Source organism: Sander lucioperca, chromosome 2 (assembly GCF_008315115.2).
Source record: "Sander lucioperca isolate FBNREF2018 chromosome 2, SLUC_FBN_1.2, whole genome shotgun sequence".
Lineage (NCBI taxonomy): Eukaryota > Metazoa > Chordata > Actinopteri > Perciformes > Percidae > Sander > Sander lucioperca.
Genome location: NC_050174.1, coordinates 18,731,961 through 18,752,648, shown reverse-complemented (window position 1 = coordinate 18,752,648; position 20,688 = coordinate 18,731,961). Strand labels below are relative to the sequence as shown.

Below are 20,688 nucleotides of genomic sequence, written 5' to 3'. Positions count from 1 at the left end.
CCTCCTGTTGTTTTTGTGACTCTACCTAACACCTGTGCAGTGGTCAGCCTTCAGGTGCACCGTCAACCGCCTTATATACTTGTGTATATCTGGGTGTGTCTGTGTCATTTTGTGTGTGTCTGTGCTTTGGGCTACTCTGAGTTTCATGGGCGGAGATAGCAATATTGTTTTTGGGCCAGTGTTGCACTCCTATAGCATTTGTTCTGTTCATGTTCCCTGTCCTGAGGCGCCGATACCATCAGATCAGGGGGGCTTCCTCCAACACTAGACCCGTGTTAGGAAAATTATGATTTACATACTTTTCCTCTGGTTGTTATTAAACTGTTTGCATATAATAATATACTGATTACTATTTTCTCTCTCTGTTAAATTAAACTGTTGTGTGGATATTGTTAAGAAACCAAAACACTGCTTGCTCCAAAAAGATAACATGGGAGCCACTGTTTTGTCCTTGTCTGAGCACAATGTGTTCCTGAGGGCATACATGCCCTCCCAGACTGAAGATAACAACTGATGACATTGACTCTGTATTATCCCTGCATATCATTGATTATAAAAAGCGGCTGTTTGAGGCTTTCTTTAGTCATTTCTGTACTTTGATGAGTGCTGAGACTGGCTCCTTGTTATGTTCACAAGTAAAAATAAACTTTGATATAATTTCAGTGGTTCTGTCTATCCTTTGATAATGTAATTATTATAACAACACACTAATGGACTCCTCACATGGTGCTTGCGACTTACAATGACTTACATAGATACATAAAAGCTACAAGTGTATGCAGGATTTACCCCTATTATATTTTATCGACAGGAATTGATCGGTCAAACAGCAAACAGCCACCCACAATTTGTCTATAAACAAAGCATCAGGCTGTCTTTGAGATGTCACATGAACAGTTAAAGGTACTCAGGCTAATAAAGAATACCATAATTCCTCCGTTCAATTAGGCCTAAGCAACACACCCAAGGCTTCCATCCTTAACCGTTTTGCCGGCAGCGTGTTAGCATTTGAACATGGTACACAGCGTGTGCAGACTGTAGTTACAGTATTGCCTGAGGCCTTTTGGGGGAGCAACACTTTGTTTGTGATCTCCCTGCAGGGGAAACAGCCTCTAACATGTTCCGTGTGAGCTTGAACTACTCTGCAAACAAAAGTGTATTGGGAGTTGCACCTCAAGTTGCCTCCAGCCTGAAATTATCTTTGCTATTAAAATGTGAAAAGAACTGCAGAATGGATTTCAAGGACTTTGCCTGCCGATTAATGGCCTCCAACGTTTATATTTTTTCTACGAATCTTTGAGGTAACGTACTAAACAAGAGTTGAATTTGCACCGCAGCGCCGCCACGACTTGATGCTCATGACAAGAACAGCATGTATAGTTATCTTTATTGAAGTGAAAAACATTTTCAAGGACTTATTGTGTCATGAATCCCGCTGTTTGAGTCTGTTTTCTGCTTTAGTTGCCTGTATTCTGCCTGGAGCCTGTTTTCCTGTTTTCCTAAACGCACCCTGTCCGGTTGCCTGGCAACACTGCAAGGCGGGAGATCTCTCTACTACCCACACCTGCATCTCATCAGCTACCTGCACACCTGGTCCTGATCAACACCTCTCCACTACATAAGCGCTGACCTGACATCCATTCCCTGCCGGATCGTTAGCCACTAACAGTATGTTGTGCCAGCGTCTCAGCCTCAGTTTGCTTAGAGTTAGTTTTGCTGCTCTGCTATTTGTTTATGCTTTTCACTCACCTCCGTTTCATCTGTCTGCAGTTACTCTCCCGGAAGATTCACTCCACCTCTGCCGTATCAACATTGGATCAGCTCATTCTCTTCCACCTACTCACCTCCACTGCCTGCTTCGTCATCTGGATTCTCCTGCTACCACATTTAAGTCTGTAAATAAATACTCACCTCTTCTCAACTCACCTTGTCCTGGTCTGCTTCTGGCTTCTGCCCTAGAGAATCGTGACAGAACGATCCGGCCAAGAATGAACCCAGCGGACTTGGACTCCGTTCGCCATGCCATTTCCCAACAAGGGAATATGTTGGGACAACACAGCACGGCGCTACAGGAGATAGCGTCTTCAGTTCGGAACCTTTCTGCCAGTATGACGAGGATCCAGGATCAGCTCAGTTTGCTGGCTGAGAATCCACCACCTGTTTCAACCTCCTCGCCTGCCACTTCTGGAGCTGTTTCCTTCCGTGAACCCAAGGTTCCGACGCCAGATAAGTACGACGGGGATTTAGGAAGATGTCGTTCATTTCTCATGCAGTGTGGATTAGTTTTTGACCTACAGCCCAACTCATACGCCACAGAGAAGGCCAGGATAGCCTTCGTGATTGAATTGCTGCGTGGAAGAGCTCTGGACTGGGCTTCGGCCATATGGGAACGACAGGACATCTGTATGGCGTCTTACCAGGAGTTCACGGCAGAGATGAGGAAGCTGTTTGACCACCCCGTCCGAGGTAGGGACGCAGCTAATCGTCTGTTTTCACTTCACCAAGGAGCTCGTAGTGTTGCAGATTTTGTAATTGAATTCAGAACATTGGCGCTGGAGAGTGAGTGGAATGAGATATCACTACAAGCGGCTTTTTATCAGGGGTTGTCGGAGCAACTTAAGGATGAACTGATTTCCTATCCTGAACCGAGTGACCTGGACAGTCTGATAGCGTTATCTATTCGGGTGGATAACAGAATCCGAGAGAGAAGGAGGGAGAAATGATGGGGGTCTTCCAACCAATCACGTTCTCTGTTACCATCCAAAACGGGTAATAGACCAGAAAAAGCTGATCATTCTTCACCACACGAGATTAAAGGAGATTTTCTGCCTTCAGATCCTGAACCCATGCAAGTGGGGCGGCACGGGTTAACCACGGAGGAGCGTCAACGTAGACGTGAGACCAACAGCTGCCTTTACTGTGGTAACTCGGGGCATTACATCTCCACCTGTCCTCAGCGCCCGTTAAACGGCCCGGCTCGCTAAGTTTGGGAGGACTTTTAGCGAGCCAGTTTCAGTCTCCCAATAACCCTGTCAGACCCCGTTTCCCTGCATGAACAATAATCAGATTTTAGAGATTAACGTTTTAATCGACTCAGGTGCTGACGACAGTTTTATGGATGCCGACTTGGTGGAACAGCTGGGGCTTTCCAAGGAGCAATTACCGGAAGCCATTGAAGCAACTACTCTGAACGGCAGACTGTTGGCACGCATAACTATGAGGACTGAACCTGTTAAAATGCTGCTGTCAGGTAACCATTCTGAACTCATCTCTTTCTTCATTCTGCCATCTCCCCGTGCCCCTCTGGTTCTTGGTTACCCCTGGCTTAAGGAACACATTCCCACTATTGATTGGGTGACTGGCAAGGTAAATAGTTGGAGTATTGATTGTCATGCTAACTGCCTTAAAACTGCCTATTCTCATTCTGTTCCCAGTCTGGCCAGTGATTCTGCTTCTCCAGATTTGTCCCTAGTTCCTGAAACCTATCACGATTTGGGTGAAGTTTTCAGCAAGCAGAGGGCGCTGTCACTTCCTCCCCACCGACCTTATGACTGTGCGATAAATCTGATCCCTGGAGCTGCCTATCCCAAGGGACGGCTATACAGTATCTCTCGACCTGAACGCGAAGCCATGGAGACCTACATAAAGGAATCTCTTGCTGCCGGTCTCATTCGTCCCTCGTCATCACCCCTGGGAGCTGGATTCTTTTTCGTGAGTAAGAAGGATGGCTCTCTTCGACCTTTTATTGATTATCGGGGTTTGAATGATATCACGGTCAAGAACAAGTATCCCCTGCCTTTGATGAACTCTGCTTTCGACTCCTTACAGGGTGCTACTGTGTTCACTAAGCTTGATTTACGCAATGCATATCATCTGGTCCGTATCAGAGAGGGGGACGAGTGGTTGACTGGGTTCAACACACCTATGGGACATTTCGAGTACCAAGTGATGGACTTTGGCCGTTTGGACTGACCAATGCTCCAGCCGTTTTCCAGAGTATGGTGAATGACGTCCTGAGAGATATGATCGGTCTTTTTGTATTTGTTTACCTGGATGACATTCTCATTTTTTCTAAGGAGCTTTCCAGTCACATCCAGCATGTCAAGCAGGTCCTGCAGCGGTTATTGGAGAACCGTTTGTTTGTGAAAGCAGAGAAGTGTGACTTCCACGCCCACACCACATCCTTCCTCGGATACATCATCTCCAAGGGGGAGATAAAGATGGATCAAGAGAAGGTCAGAGCGGTTCTTGATTGGCCCCAGCCCGGTTCGAGGTTGCAGCTCCAGTGGTTCCTGGGATTTGCGAACTTCTATCGAAGATTCATCCGTGACTACAACCGTGTGGCCGCTCCTTTGACTACCCTGACTTCTTGCACCAGAACATTCTGTTGGAATCCTGAGGCTGACCGCGCATTCCTGGAGTTGAAGAGCCGATTCATCAACGCCCCTATTCTCTCTCAACCTGACACTTCTCGTCAGTTTGTTGTGGAAGTGGACGCTTCTGATGTGGGGGTTGGCGCCATCTTATCCCAGCGGAGCTCCACTGACAGTAAACTCCATCCATGTGCCTTCTACTCTCGTCGTCTTTCGCCTGCGGAGAGAAATTACGATGTGGGAAACCGGGAGCTCCTCGCTGTTAAACTCGCCTTGGAGGAGTGGCGCCACTGGTTGGAGGGGGCAGAGCAACCGTTTATTGTCTGGACTGACCACAAGAATCTTGCTTATGTGCAATCTGCTAGACGCCTCAACTCCCGTCAGGCCAGGTGGGCTTTGTTTTTTGGACGTTTTAATTTTTCCCTGACTTTCAGACCTGGCTCCAAGAACGGCAAGGTGGACGCCTTGTCACGGATGTTCTCCAAGACGGATGAGAGTGGGGCCAAAACTGAGACTATTCTTCCCCGGGATTTAGTCATTGGAGCAGTCACTTGGAGTATTGAGGAAGAAGTCATAGCAGCCCTTCGGACGCAGCCCGGTCCCGGTAGTGGTCCACCCGGTCGGTTATTTGTGCCTGAATCTGTCCGGTCTGCAGTTCTCCAGTGGGCCCACGCCAACAAGATGGCTTGTCACCCTGGCGTGGCTCGGACAATGGCTTTACTACGCAGACGATTTTGGTGGCCCGCTATGGGAGAAGATACCCGGAGTTTTGTTGCTGCCTGTCCAGTTTGTGCGCAGAACAAGAGCACCAATCGGCCCAGCTCTGGACTTCTTCATCCTCTACCTATTCCCCGGCGACCATGGTTGCATCTGGCTCTGGACTTTGTCACTGGGTTTCCCTCATCCGATGGGAACACGGTCATTCTGACTATTGTGGACAGATTCAGCAAGTTCGCCCACTTTGTTCCCATCCCCAAACTTCCCTCTGCCACTGAGACATCCGAAATCCTTGTTAGGGAGATTTTCAGGGTCCACGGTCTGCCCAGTGACATTGTTTCTGACCGTGGTCCTCAGTTTACTTCTGCTGTCTGGAAATCCTTTTGTTTGGCCATTGGAGCAACTGTCAGTCTCACATCTGGATTTCACCCCCAATCTAATGGTCAAGCTGAGAGAGCCAACCAGAAGATGGAATCCACACTCCGCTGCCTGGTCTCCTCCAACCCCACTTCTTGGGCTTCTCAGTTGCCATGGGTCGAGTATGCCCATAATACTCTTCCTACATCTGCCACTGGGATGTCTCCCTTCCAGTGCCTTTATGGTTACCAACCTCCATTGTTCCCATCTCAGGAAAAGGATCTCTCGGTTCCCTCTGTCCAAGCCCATATTCGCCGTTGCCACCGGACCTGGCATCGGGCCAGACGGTCCCTTCTCAGAGTTTCTGATCGGTATCAGCTCCAGGCTAATCGTCGTCGTATCCCAGCTCCCGTTTATGCCATTGGAGATAAGGTCTGGTTGGCAACACGGGATCTTCCTCTGCGGACAGAATCTAGGAAACTGGCACCTTTACCACATTTAAGTCTGTAAATAAATACTCACCTCTTCTCAACTCACCTTGTCCTGGTCTGCTTCTGGGTTCTGCCCTAGAGAATCGTGACATATTGTTGACTTCAATCACAGAACCTTGTAAAAATACTAAAGACTTCTGCTGTTGGTGCACAGTTGGTTTACAGATTCAGTGTTTTATTTGCTCTCCTGCTGACATACATTTTCAGTTTCAGCAGACTAAGAATGTCAACAAATTCATCACACTTCACTGTAGATTTTCAGTATTGTGGTTATTTTGTACCAGGGAATAGGACAAAGCTTATTCATTGCTCCATTAAAATAGCTTACTAAATTTTAAAACCACTAGCCACAGCAGCCAGCTGACTAAACAGGGAGCCTCATCCCCTGATTCAATTCATTTTCCGTCTATTCCCAGCGTATCCCAAAGCAGCAGCTGAACCAATGTGGAATGTGACCATGTAGTAATCAAACCTATTCTCCCCAGGAGTCTCTCAACACCTTGCTCATCCCTGTCAGCTGAACCAGAATACACACACACATACGCGCACACCCTGACCCTCTTCCCCAAAAATATTGTATTGAATAGTGTCCAATGGAGACAAGGTATTTTGGATGTGGAATTCTGCCAGGTAATCTGGTTAAAATTAGGATATTTGGAGATTACAATTAGAGTCAGACTAGAGCCAAAAAGGGGTAGAGAGTTTTCCTTTCCAGGAGAATGTGAATGCAGAGCATGTTAAATTCCCTTTGGCAAGACTTATGAGTGTGCAAACAGTCAGCGTTTATGCCCTTTGGGATTGTAAAAGCTGCTGAATGTACCCATTTGCAGATACAACTCAAGGAAGAAAGATAAGCTTATTTAGGAACATAAAAATAATATAATTATATATTTCGTTAGAGTACATTAATCAGCTGTTGAAAGAAATCCTCAAATGTATTCATTTATGTTTGTTGTCATAATATTAGCCAAGAAAACAAATTACATTATAACAATAATCTAGTTGTTTTTACAAACATAAACATCATAATTAGCCTAATTAAGATGAAAACAAAAACACAGTTGTATGATATAATAATTTGCCTTTGTTGAATTATTGAATATTTATATCAACAGTAAAAGGTGTAGCCCAGGAACCTTGGCAACTTTGCCATTTTTACCAAGGTCGTCCTCTCACTCGTCTCTAACACGCCGCTCTTTGCTGTCGTGGTCCTACTCAGTCTCACGGCAGTTTGTGATATGGTCATGTAATTTAATCTATTGATTCGTGTACATGGACACGTTTATCTCGTTTTTGTTTTTTTTCGTGATGCTCAGATCATTTAAACTAATGTATTTCAGTGGGAAGCATCTTTCGTGATCACAGCACGATTCTTTCTGCCAGTCAGCTGCAGCAGAGACGCTGTTTACAGCTTTACTATTAATGGTATTTTCTTTTAATCAACATTTATTCAGGAGATCTTATCATGATTTATATGCATTTCTTTTAATGTTATTATTTTAGTCTTATTGCCAGGGAAGCTGGATTGCTTTGTTGTTTATTGATATTTTTTAAAACTATAACGCTACATCTATCAACATTTATTTAGATGTTATCATAGTATGCATTTCTTTATTTTAATAATATTATTTCGGTCTTATTACCGGTGAAATATTACATTATGCTGTAAGACAGAACACGGGCTGAGCGGGGCGTATTCTAAGCCCATATCCCACAATGCAATGTGGGCATTCATATCAGACAGTGATCATTGGGTCTTTAACGACAGCATCGCTTCAATGTACATATTTAATCAGTGTTTTTTTACCAGCAACACGTTGCTCAATTTTGTTCCAGTGAGTTATGCACCGTAATAACGTTAATAACTCTGGAAGTGATGTAGTAATTACCGCTCTGCATCTGTGAAAGGATGCTGCACGTTGTACATGTGAATTTATACAATACAAATTGAATAAAATTGAATAAAAATCCTCATTGGGTAGCTGACTGTGTCTGCATTCTGTGATAGGCTAGTCGTCACAGCGCCCCTCCCCTACACACATACAGATGTATTGTGTTGCTGTGTGTGTCCCGCTCTGCTCACTCACACACAGAATAGCTCTCTCTCTCTCTTTGTCTCTCCCTCAGTCACTCAGGTTCGCGGGTCTTTTCCGTTAACGTTTAGGGTTTCTTCAGCTTCAGGTTTGTTTTTTACTTCGGTTTGTAGTACTTACTTATTAACCAGTAGAGTTCTGGTAAACATGGGGTTTGTTCAGACGTGGTGCTTGGTAGAATGCGACTCGTGTTGCGTAGAACACAGTCCCCCTCCCCCCTCTCTCTCTCTCTCTCTTTCTCTCTCTCTCTGTCTCTTACTCACTCACACACACACACACACACACACACACACACACACACACACACACACACACACATACCTGGTGTGGAAATAAAAAAAATAAAAAAGAACCAAAAAAAAAATAATCACACTGATCATAAAAAAATTAAGTTAAAAAAAAGAAAGTTATGTTGAGTATGAAAACTCTTGTTCATTACATTTTACTTCATTATTGCAACCGCATGTGTTGTATTCATTGTTGCAAAACTTGTTCTGTATATAGTTTGTTTGTTATCGTGATCAAAACCATTGATCTGAAGCTCAATGCTGATGCTGTCATGTAAATAGTTTTCTAATCAGCAATAAATATAACAATTTCTGATCAACCCATATCAATTGCATGCTTAAAATAACATACCGGTTAAAGCCCCGCCCATTTCAAGACAACCCGACCCACTTCCGGTTAAAAATCCCATCCACTTCCGGGTTAGGCCCCACCCAGTCCGAGTACAGATACAGATACAGATAATTCATATGGTTAACAGATACAGATACAGATACAGATAATGCTGTACTCGCTCATCCCTAGTTATAACGTTCCCTAAACGTTAAGGGAACCAACCAACGGGAACGTTCTCCTGTGGTTGCACTGTACCTCCACACAATGTTCCTGTTTGGTTGTTTTTGGTTATTTTTGGTTGTTCTGAGTGCGGTTTTGAAAATGTTTATTTATACCAGCTCCATTTAAGTTTTGAAGTAGCATATAAAAGGTTTGCAGTCACTTGATTTAGATTCACTCAAAAATGATTGGTCTTATAAAATCTAAGTAAGATAAACAACATAGCAAGATAATATATTTATTTTTAGGCTGATAACAATGTTGTTAAAAAAAATAACTTGTGCTCGATTTTGTTTTTTTAACTATTAGGTGAAAATACTTAAAACAAGAATCTATCAATAGAACGATTTTCACAACTAAGAAAATTCACTTCTTTCATTTCACAGTTCACTTCTAACAAGTGTGTAATCAAGTTCAGTGTAATCCAACCGTTACACCCCCACGCCAGTAGTGGGAAGTGCCTCTGCTCTCAGGTGACCGATTCAAGTCCTGTCCTGACTTCCGTATACAACACATAACACATACCTGGCAAACAAGGCAGACAAAAGATCCGTTCGTTTGATCCTAAATTCGAACTGAAATACTGCCATTGACTAAAACATATGCTGACTACATTTCACCGACGGTGTAATAACGCGAGGTAGGACGAAGATACCAAGAAAGACATTGTCAGCTGTCAACAGTAAAGACTTTTCTCCGCTCAAGACTGCTAGCCCGTATGCTAACGCGGGAAACAAGTTAGCTTTCCACAGCTAGCTATGCCGTGAGCGCTGCTTGCCCCATGGATACATCAACGTTGGCCACAGAGACTGAGCCTTCCCTCGGTAATGTTTTAACCACCATAAGGAACCTGGACAACAAGGTAAGAGATTTTGGTAAACAACTTAAAAAAAAGCTCCGACATGGTTGCCAGCATTATACAGCAACAATGGAGCTAGGTAGCTAGCTAGCTAACGTTAACGTAATATATTACGTGTCCCTAAGAGCCGATGTGGGTTTAGAGTTTAACACTTATCTTACGATACATCCGAGGGCTGTATGCTGTAAAGCCTGCAACGTGGATGAGAGATAAAGCCATGGATGTATTAAGAGAAGCTCTATTCACGAAATTGCAGGCTAACCTAGCATGACATAATGATTACACGTCCTTGGTTGTCTAAATACATCCATCGTTTATTTAGATAATCATGGTAAGACCTTAAGTACAGACTATGTATTATTATTTACACTTCATTATATTATTATTATATTCTTTTTGCAATCAGTACAAATTGTATGGTCTTTTATTTCAGATGAATCTATTCCACAAGCAAGCAAGCATTTCAGGACGGAGCTTGTGTCTGGAAGCCCTGTCCGTAAGTTAACATTTATGCATGCGTTTAAGAAACCAGAGTCATATTTCCTACCATGGAACTACTGAAATTCAACCTGGTGCATATCATGTGACTGTTCTGATGCGTTTGTCCCTTCCTGCCCTTTTTCAGGTCAGCAGATGTTATTGCCTCCACCACCTGCATGTAAGTGTTTTTTTTTTTTTAGCGATTGTCTAATGTAACAGCATAGATTCATCCTTTGCAATGGCATGTGCAAGAAACCTACCATAAATGAACTGACCAATATTCATATTTACTTTTTTAGATGAGTCAACACCGTACAGGAAACCTGCCAGTCGCCCAGAGCTGGATGGGTCGATTGTGACGCAAGCTCGGCCTGCCACTTCTTGGGACCCAGTTGAAGGTACAGTGGCTTTGAATTTTCATTGAATTTTATGACAAGGAACTTGAGAGTAACATAACTTTTTTTGTTGTTGTAAACAACAGACCTCATCACACAGAGGGAGACCATGGAGCCATGGAGACGGAAATGAGAGGTAAGAAGACTCACTTAAGTTGTTCACATATGCAAGTTTATAATGTATAACAAGTAAAACTAACACCATTACTTTTTCCATAGCCATTGCCCGCCTTACACAGTGGATGGATGCATTTGAGGAGAAGATGGATGAGCTGCTCATGCTGTTAAGGAGCTCCCAATTCCCTCCCCCTGCTCCAGGCGAGGACATGTTGCTGTCGCCCTGCTCGACCGTCACCGAGCTGGAGGAGTTTGACCAGATTCTCGGTCACCTGGAGAGAAGGATAAAATTGGTAATTAAGTGCCCTAAGATTAACACTATATAATTGCATAAATTCAAATATCATCATAACAGAACTGACTTCTCTTACAAAATGAGATTGTACAAGCTCTCCACTTTGTTCCACATGTATAATTTGTATTTCTGTATGTTTTACAGCAACTTTTCCTGACAACCCTTGGAGGTTTGACCACAGGTACTGCAGTCCGACGTATGCTACGGCGAGTGGCAACCAATGACGTGCTGAAAGAGTATAGCCTGCGGGGAAGAAAGGCAAAGAAGGCCTTCCAGGACCTGACTATATGCAGGGTTATAACAGGCAGGTGTTATTTAATTGTTCACATCAGTATTATGCTTAGCTTGGCTGATAAGAGCTTTTAATTTGACTTGTAACTTTGCTTAATTTTGACTTCTACTCTAGCGGCCTCCCAGAAGAACTTCCCCACATTGACTGCAGCAGACGTGGATGTGGACATGGAGCTCTATTTTTTATTTTATTTTTTTTTATTTTTTCCATCCATCTTGCAGCTTGTATTTTTTTATTAAAGCAATTGTATTTGTTAATACGCTAATATATAATAACGATTACATTATCATTCCAATATGCATCTTTGCACACTATATTTGCACTACATTTGCACTCTACATCCCACTCCGTTGCTTTTTGTTTCTTATTTGTATAGTTTCTGATTGTTAAATTATTTTTTTAGGCCTTTTATATTTTTTGTATTTTGTTAATTTTATATTAAAGTTTTAAATCCCATCAAGCTTGCCTGTTGCCTGTTCTTTCATTCCTGCCAATATATAATAATTCATTCCTGCTCATGTACAGACAGTTTAAACTAATAATAAAATTGGTACCACAGTCGTTAGTTATTTAAAGGTTATGGGAATGTAAAAAATAACGTTAGGGGAACGTTCTCTAAAGGTTACAACGGTAGGGGAACGTTAGGGGAACGTTCTCTAAAGGTTGCAATGTTAGGAACGTTCTGGGAACGTTCTGGGAAGGGTCGATGTAACCAAAAACTAACCTTCAGGGAACGTTCCCGCAACCAAAAACGAACGTTCCCAGAACGTTCTGGGAGCCAAAAATTGTTACCTGGGATGTATCGACTTGTCTAACTCTGGGGGTTACGGTGAATGAGCTAAATTCCCAATAAGTTGGCGTGTTCCTTTAATGATACTATCGGTGTTCTCACTGAATTTCAGTTGTGAGTCAAACACTGTGCTTAAGTACTTATATGTTTGGACTATTTGAACATTTTCATTGTGTATTACACCCGGTTTTGGTTCATCACGGTGCCTTCTAAAGTCTATGATTAATTCTCTAGTTTTAGACACATTTAAATCAAGGAAGCTGTCGTCACACCATCAGACAAATTCCCTAAGGGCACTGTTATGGTCCAATTGGCTGCCCTGGAGGAGGGACAACAGGGCTGAGTCATCTGAGAACTTCACCAGGTAGCTGTTCTCCCAAGATGACCTGCAGTTGTCAGTGTATAATATAAAAAGCAGGGGGGAGAGCACGCAGCCCTGGGGAGATCCTGTGTTTGATACAATGACAGAGGACATATTTCCATTTACATAGACCTGCTGCCTTCTGTTTGTTAAAAAATTTAGGACTAGTAATAAGATCTGCTTGGGTAACTTAAAATGTGAGGCTAATCGTTCAATTAAAATATGAGGCTGCATTTTGTTAAAAGCTGAACTAAAGTCAGCAAATAAAATTCTTGCATGTGATGCAGGTTTCTCAAGATGTTTATACACTCTGTCAAGAATGAAGAGCTTTGCATCCTCTACACCCTTGCCCGCTTGATATGCAAATTGTAGTGGATCTAATTTGTCTACAGTTAGGGGGATGATTGTGTCCTTCAAGATCTTTTCAAAGCACTTCATTACTAGGAAGGTTAGTGCAATTGGTCTGAATTCATTGAGGTTTTTGGGAGATTTAGTTTTGGGGATGGGTGTTACTGTTGATGTTTTCCATAAGTCAGGTATATCCCCACTGTCAGCACATTTTTGAAAAATAACTGTAAAAGCCTCACTAAGCTGCTCGGCGCAATAGTGCAGTGTATGCCCACAGATGGCGTCAGGACCAGCAGCCTTTCCTATTTTTGTGTTTTTAAGTAGTGTTGTGACTTTTGTTTGTTGTACTTCTATCTCTCTCTGAGGCATTAACGTCTCTTTCAATGTGACTATACTGTCTGAGAAGGACCTTTCAAACCTGCAAAAGAATTGATTAAAAGTATCTGGAAAATCGCCATCGTCTATACCATTCAATTTCATTGGTTGCCCTGTTTTGCATACAGGCTGGTTAATGGCTGCCATAGTTTTAATTCCTTGCCAGGCTGCTTTTAAATCTTCTTTCCTCTCCACAACCTTCATGACAGTCACCTGACAACCAAACTTTAAATGAGATGTTTTTAGATATTGTCATGCTTTCTGACATACATGCTCTGTAATGCAGCCTTGTATAACATAAACCCTCTGATTCACCGTGTCTGCTCTAAATGATAACACACACTGTGAACTCGGGCCTTCCAGCCAGGTGTTGTCCACATGAACACCAAGGTGCCTATAGGAGCAGAGCCGATTAATTGGTTCATCATTTATGACCTCTGATACCCTCTGACCCATGTCACAACGTCACAACCAACTCCTCAGTTTGTGAAAAAAATGCCAAAACACATGTTGTAGATGTACACAAACAAAGCTACATCTCTGTAAACAAAAACCTCAGCAACAATCTGCTTACCCTTTTAATTTCCTGAAATGCTTCCTAAAACTAGTCCCTTCTTAATTTTGAAAGTTATATGGCTACAAGCTGTAACCCCGGTGATTGATATGAGGATCATCTTCTGAATATAATAATTAATATGTTAGGCCTACCATAAATATATATTTCCAAAAGTCAGTTATTTGCTCATTTTGTTTCTCTGTTCTGTGCACCATATTACCAGGTTCATATTGTGGAATCTGTTCTGTATGTCTGAATGATAAATGGTGCTAATAAAAAATTGAACTAAAAAAAAGTCATTTATTTAAAACAACTAATAATGCAGTGTGATGTTAAATCAAAGTAAGTCCCACACATACATATGCTAATTTTTTTTTTTTCCCTTTAGTCTTTGTTATTAACATTCATCAACCACAAAATTAGAAAATTGCATTTTTAAATAACGATGCATGGAAAATAAAATAAAAATGCTTCTCTTTGTAAGTACTTTATTTTTTCTTCTGTGAATGAATGCCCGCATTGCATTGTGGGATATCGGCTTTGAATGCGTGTCAGTAGCTCGGATCATATCGTAATGTTCTGTCTTACAGCACAGCATACTGTAATATTTCACCGGTAATAAGACCGAAATAATATTATTAAAATAAAGAAATGTATATATGATAACATCTAAATAAATGTTGATAGATGTAGCTTTAAAAATATAAATAAACAACAAAGCAATCCAGCTTCCCTGGCCGAAATAGACCGAAATAATAACATTAAAAGAAATAGAAATAAACCATGATCTGGTGAGTAAATATTGATTAAAACAGCGGTTATTGGGCTAAAAATACCAATAATATCAAAGCTATACAGCTTCTCTGCCGCAGCCCGACTGGCAGAAAGAAACGTGCTGTGATCAGGGAATCCGTGCGTAGACCACGGATGATGCCTGTCATTAACTTACATATGCATCGGATCCGTGGGCCCGTCACGGAATTTTTGGCGATTTCGTGAAACTGTCACAGATTTTGAGTTAAGGGGCCGTGTTCATTTCATGGAATTCTGTGAGACCAGGTTGTACAGAACGCACGGAGATGAGAAGGGTATGTATGGACTTGTCTAACTCTTGGAGTTACGGTGAATAAGCTAAATTCCCAATAAGTCGGCGTGTTCCTTTAAGCGAGCAAACCAAAGAATATACCTACTGAGGAAGCTTAACTCTTTTGAGGTCTGTAAAAGACTTTTATGCACATTTTATCAAGCTTTCATTGAGAGCCTATTAAGATTTTCTTTTATATGTTGGTTTAATGGACTAATCGTAAAAGACAAAAAGAGCTTGAACGACATTGTTAAGGTATGCTCAAAAATTACTGGTACCCAGTTAAAAGATCTCTGTTCTCTCTGGAAAACACGAGGGGCCGTGTTCATTTCACGGAATTCTGTGAGATCAGGTTGATTACGTTGGGATATTCATTTCAAAATTAGTCTTTTAACCAATTTATAAATCAATAAATTAACTTTTACTCGTGAATGGGGCACTACCTTGTTTAAGAGCAGAAGGCAATAAATGATCAAATCTAAAGTATAACGTCATTTAATCACACATTATGTTCAACAAATATGGTATTTTTATCAATCTCAAATTAAAAGCCGTAAAGTTCATAGCTGTATATTAACCCCAAAGTCTACTCATGAGTTAGACAGACAATGACTTTATCAATAAATGGAAGGGATTTATTAATCAGAAAATCAGAAGAATAGAGTAGAACAACATAATTATAACTAAGGCAGCATAAATGAATGAAATATGAACGCAGACTACCTGTTGAAGAGAAACTATTAGTGATGGGAAAATGATTTGAAAAACTAGAAGAAAAATGGAAAACTTAGGAAGAAGACTAATGAATGAATTTTAACTGAATGTAAGCTGACTAGCAGAAGACTCAGAATGAGACATCAACTTGAAATCAATCATCATGTTTGATCTAGCCTAATTCTGTCAGGTTTATCTCTCTGGTCTCTGATGGCGGCTCACAGAAAGAGCAAAGGTTTGGTCCTCTGACGATCTGTGTCCACCTGCAGGATGAATCAACGAGCCACGTCCTCACTGGCCATCCAAGAGGAGACACCAACATTTATTTTGATCCTGTTTGAATTGAGCCATGAATTACACATATGATGTTTGTCAGTTTAAAAGATAACTTAGCAAGTCAAGAAACCCTCAGTTTGTCATAAAACTGTTAAAGTATCAGACTGTGAAAATACATCATCATCATCACCCTCGGCCTCGTCAACGAGGGTGGAGGTGGAACCGCCCATGATGCCGCTGGCTCAGGAGGAAGCACGCTGAAGGAGGAGGAGGCAGACGGAGAGTCAGCATCTACTGGAGGAATCAACTATTCTAAAAAGTGATTCACTTGTTTAAATCACTTCTTTTACTGCATAGTGGATGGACCTGGGAGAATGTGCTGAAAATAATGCAACATTATGTTATTCCAATATGGTTATGGTATCACATTTATTAGTCATGTCAGTGGAATATAAAATCAGGTTTTACTCTCTAAGTTTGGAGACAGTAGTTTTGGTTTTGCTTCGGCCAAACACACTAAATGTTTCAGAGTTTCCCCAGAGATAGAAACCAGAATTTAAGTCTTTCATTTTCTATGGAGGTTTATAAAAAAGATGTGTGGTCTCCTCTTTTCTCCCATGACGTTTCTGAATGTTAACTTGCTCTTTTGTTTAGAAGAACAACTTCCAGAACATAGATGGTAGTGTGGGACAGACATCACAGACATTGATTAATAAGAGATGGAGGAAAGGAAATGATCAGACAGAGACACATTTTTATTGACTTGCTTTTATGTTATGCAGTCTTTTTATCATCTTTTTTATTGTCTTTTGACCCTATCACCTGCTAATTTCCTTTTGTTTATTGAATTGTCACTTTTTCTGTCCTTTAAAGCTGCCCCATCTTCTGTTTACTATTACAATGGTGTGCACATAATGTGTGTTGATTTGTATTTGCTTTTGTTTCTTCCATCAACGCACAACAAGTTTTTTTTCAATTAGCCAAGGGTAGTCGTCTGCTGTAGTTTTACTGGTCACCTTGCTATTTTATAGTTGACGTGCAACTTTACATTCTCCTACGTGTTGATTTACTCTCACCAGAGCCGTTGAAAGACTGACTAGCCCTGTTTGACATGCTAGCTAATGTTAGCTAAAATTAGCTTGTGGTAGCTTAGACTGCGGTTAGATTTTTGTAGTATGCAGTTTGGGACTACAAATACAAAAATCTATCTGCTTGTTTAGGTACACATTCAGCCAGTTGGAACAAGACAACACACCAGAATAGGCCTGTTTAGTAAGCTGTGTGTGATGGCCACATTACTACACTTATAAAATGCAATGTGGAAGTAATACGGAATACGTTACAAATTACATTTTTGAGCATGTATTCTGTATTCTGTAACGAAATACGTTTCGAAAGTATCCTTCCCAACACTGGGCATGAGGACATTTAAACAAACAGGAGCAGAACAGGACACTCTGTGGAAGAAGGGGATGAATAATCCTGCCTGCTGTCTGAGATCTCCATGCATCCTCTTTCATTTAAGCCCCGATGTGCAGAGTCACCACCGCTCTCCTCTCACAACCCAGTCTCACGGCAGTTCGTGTAAATGTCATGTTAATTGAATCTATTGCAAGGCGGCCCACTGGAGACGCGCCACAATACCGGGATGGCGGAGGTTGGGTTTAGGAGAAACCCAACGGGGAAAGGGCGCAAAACGCCACGCGATCCCCGGGAAACAAAGCCCCACACGCGGGACAAAATACGCCATCCCTGGGAAACAAAGCGCCGGACGCGATCCCCGCTCGCCCAGGTGAAAGTCCTGTGATGTTTGACCCATCCACCACCCCGACCAACCTCCCTACACGGATTTTCGGCTTTTTATATTACTCCCTAACATTTTCATGGTGTGGACACGAAACATGCTTCCCATTAAATACATTACTTCACATTTTCGTGCTGGTCACCACGAAAAAAACGAGAAAAACGTCATCGAATCAATAGATTCAAATAACGTGACATTTACACGAACTGCCGTGAGACCGGGCTGCCTCTCACCATCACTGTCAAGCCGCTGGGAATGAAACACTTCCTGTCAGAAAATTCTAAATAAAACTACTATTCACCAACACAGGTTGCAACACAACGTTTAGTACTACAACCTAACATACATTCCTTTCCACCAAATCCACTCGTCTGTGCAAACACTTGTCAATACAAATAATTCATATATATATTTAACGTCTGTAATGTAAAAAAGTCAGGATTGCAAAGGCTGACGATGACAATCTTTTCAGGACTTTTATTAGAGGTCATGACATGTAAGTAAAGCTAATAAGTTAGGGGGGTGCAGTCTTATTTTGGCATTGGCAGAGACTGCTGAAATAAGACTGCACCCCTGTAACACATTACAGACATTAAATATGAATCTGATTTGTTTTTAATGACAAGTATCTTTACACAGACGAGTGGATTTGGTGGAGAAAAAAATATATTGCTGCGTCTTCACGTCGGGTGCAGTCCTATTTCAGCAGGCAGTCGTTTTTAATATACATAGAATAAAACATCTACTCTTTTGATGGCCAAAAAACACAATCACAAAACTCAAACAAGTAGTTAATGCATAGACAATTTAGGTTATTTATTTTAATCTGTTCATTTAAAACAGGTTTATAATCATATTTGTAATATTGTTTAAAATATTTTATTTAAATTTTCTACCACCATAAGAAACCAACGATCAGCAGAACCATCAATGAGGTTAATTTGTTTCTTTGCTCATTTAGTCCAAATTTATTAATTTAATTCCACTTGAATTCATGTCATGGAAATGTATCTGTACCAACCTCTGGCATAGTAAACTGGGTTTGGACGGCCCTGTCCATGGTGAGTATTTATAAACTTTACTCACCCTTCGTGTTGCTCTTTTATTTTGAAGGTTACTTCCCTGTTTCTGCTTTTTGATTATTTCGGCATAGCTTTATTTTAAGAGCACTTTTCACAGATAGAATCATAATGTGCTTTACATAAAAACTTACAAGATAATACATATTAAAAACTAAGAACACAAAACAAAGTGAAGTACAAGTAAAAAATAATTCATGAAGTGCAGACAGACAGAATAAATCTGTAAAAGAATAAGAAAACAGTCAAGTAGAAAACAAAAGATTTAATTTGTATACAGATCAAATCAAACCAACTCTTTACAACCTGTAATTTTTTTTTCACAGATGCTGAATTTGATCCTGAAAGACTTGTTGGACATTCGGAGGAGTTTCTTTCAGAAACAAATGTTTCAAGACAACACAGCTCAGTTTCAGACTTTAAATTTAATATTATAGCCTCAGTTGTTCTTACTTGAATATAAAAGTTTATTACAACACAAATCTGATATCAGAGAAGCTCTTGGTACAGCTCGTATCCATGGACACAGATTTACCAAAAACTTAAAGTAACATCACATTCACTCAGCTTTAGACAGTCTATCCTCAGGTAAAGATAGTCAGCTGATGACAGGAATCATAAAGTGTTTCTAGTTAAACAGTTTAAATGTTGATAATCAAAGAGATGAAATCAGACAAATTAATGTTTAGTGTTTGAGTCTGAGACAGATCTGCTTCACAGTGCAGAGTGTGTGTGATGGTGAACAGACTGAACTTTGATTTCATCAGCTGATCTTCAGTCAGTGTTTCTGTCCACAAGAGAGACTCTCAGTCCTGCAGAGGACACAGAGACACTGAGGAACCAGCTGACCAAAACCCAAACCCAGGATAAAGAGGTTGAGTGAATGTGGTGCTGAAGGTGTGGAGGTGGATCAGTGAGTCAGAGGAGACTGTGTAGAAGGACAGAGTGCCAGCAGGACAGTTCACATACACTGCTACTCTGTTAGAGACAGAGCAGGAGGTGAGGTCTATTCTTCTGTTATTGTGACAGACTGAGTAACCATCATCAGAGCAGATCAGACTCCAGGACTGATCATTCCCTCCAAACCAACAGTCTTTACTGTTTCCTCTCCTTCTGATTCCTCTGTAACTCACTGATGTATTAACCTTTCCTCTCATCTCTACCTCCCAGTAACAGCGACCAGTCAGACCATTTCTACACAGCAGCTGAGGCCAGGAGTCAAATCTGTCTGGATGATCAGGATATGACTGATCCTTTCCCACATGTGTCACCTTCCTGTTGTTGTCAGTTGACAGTTTGAGTTTTCTGTTTACTGTGTTTGTGTCCAGTTCCAGTTTACAGACATCTGTTGGAGAGAACAAGACACAATACAGCTGCAGGTTATCATCTGTTGATTTATTAACAACTTTACTGACAATTACTGAAGGAAAATCATTTAAACTTTCATATTCAGCTGTAAATGATGTTTAACAAACTTTAACTTCAACAATCCATATAACAACATAACAATTAACAATCATAATAATTCATTCAGTTTATAAATACATCTGATGGTGATTTACATATTTACAGCTGTGTAGACTGAAAACACAGAATCACAACAAACAATGTTTTATTATTAAGATTCTGTGTTATATCGATGTGTTTGTTTTATGATGGCAGCCTTCGAAAATGTATAATTCTTTGATATTAAAGTGACTATATGTAACTTTTAAATGTTTCTGAAACTGTGTAATGTTCCATCTGATGATCATAAATTACCTATAACAGCAAACAAGTTGGTCGCTATTTTTGTAGAGTTTTTATTAATGCCTCTGCCTGATTCCGATTTTCACAGTAGCACAAAAAGATTTACAGCAGATAGACGGCACTACAGTTACACATTCTGATGGGTCACAGATTTGGCATAACACTGGAAAAACCTGTGTTAGTTGTGAGTATGCAGGTAAAAGGAGGCAGGAGATGTCTTTATATATTTTATTGTTATTTTAT

At 41.0% G+C, this 20,688-nt stretch overlaps 1 pseudogene; it reads right to left on the bottom strand.

Moving 5' to 3' along the window:
- Positions 1-19,476: 19,476 nt before the first annotated feature.
- The window catches only part of LOC116048211, a 243,840-nt pseudogene continuing 242,628 nt past the window's right edge, over positions 19,477-20,688 (bottom strand).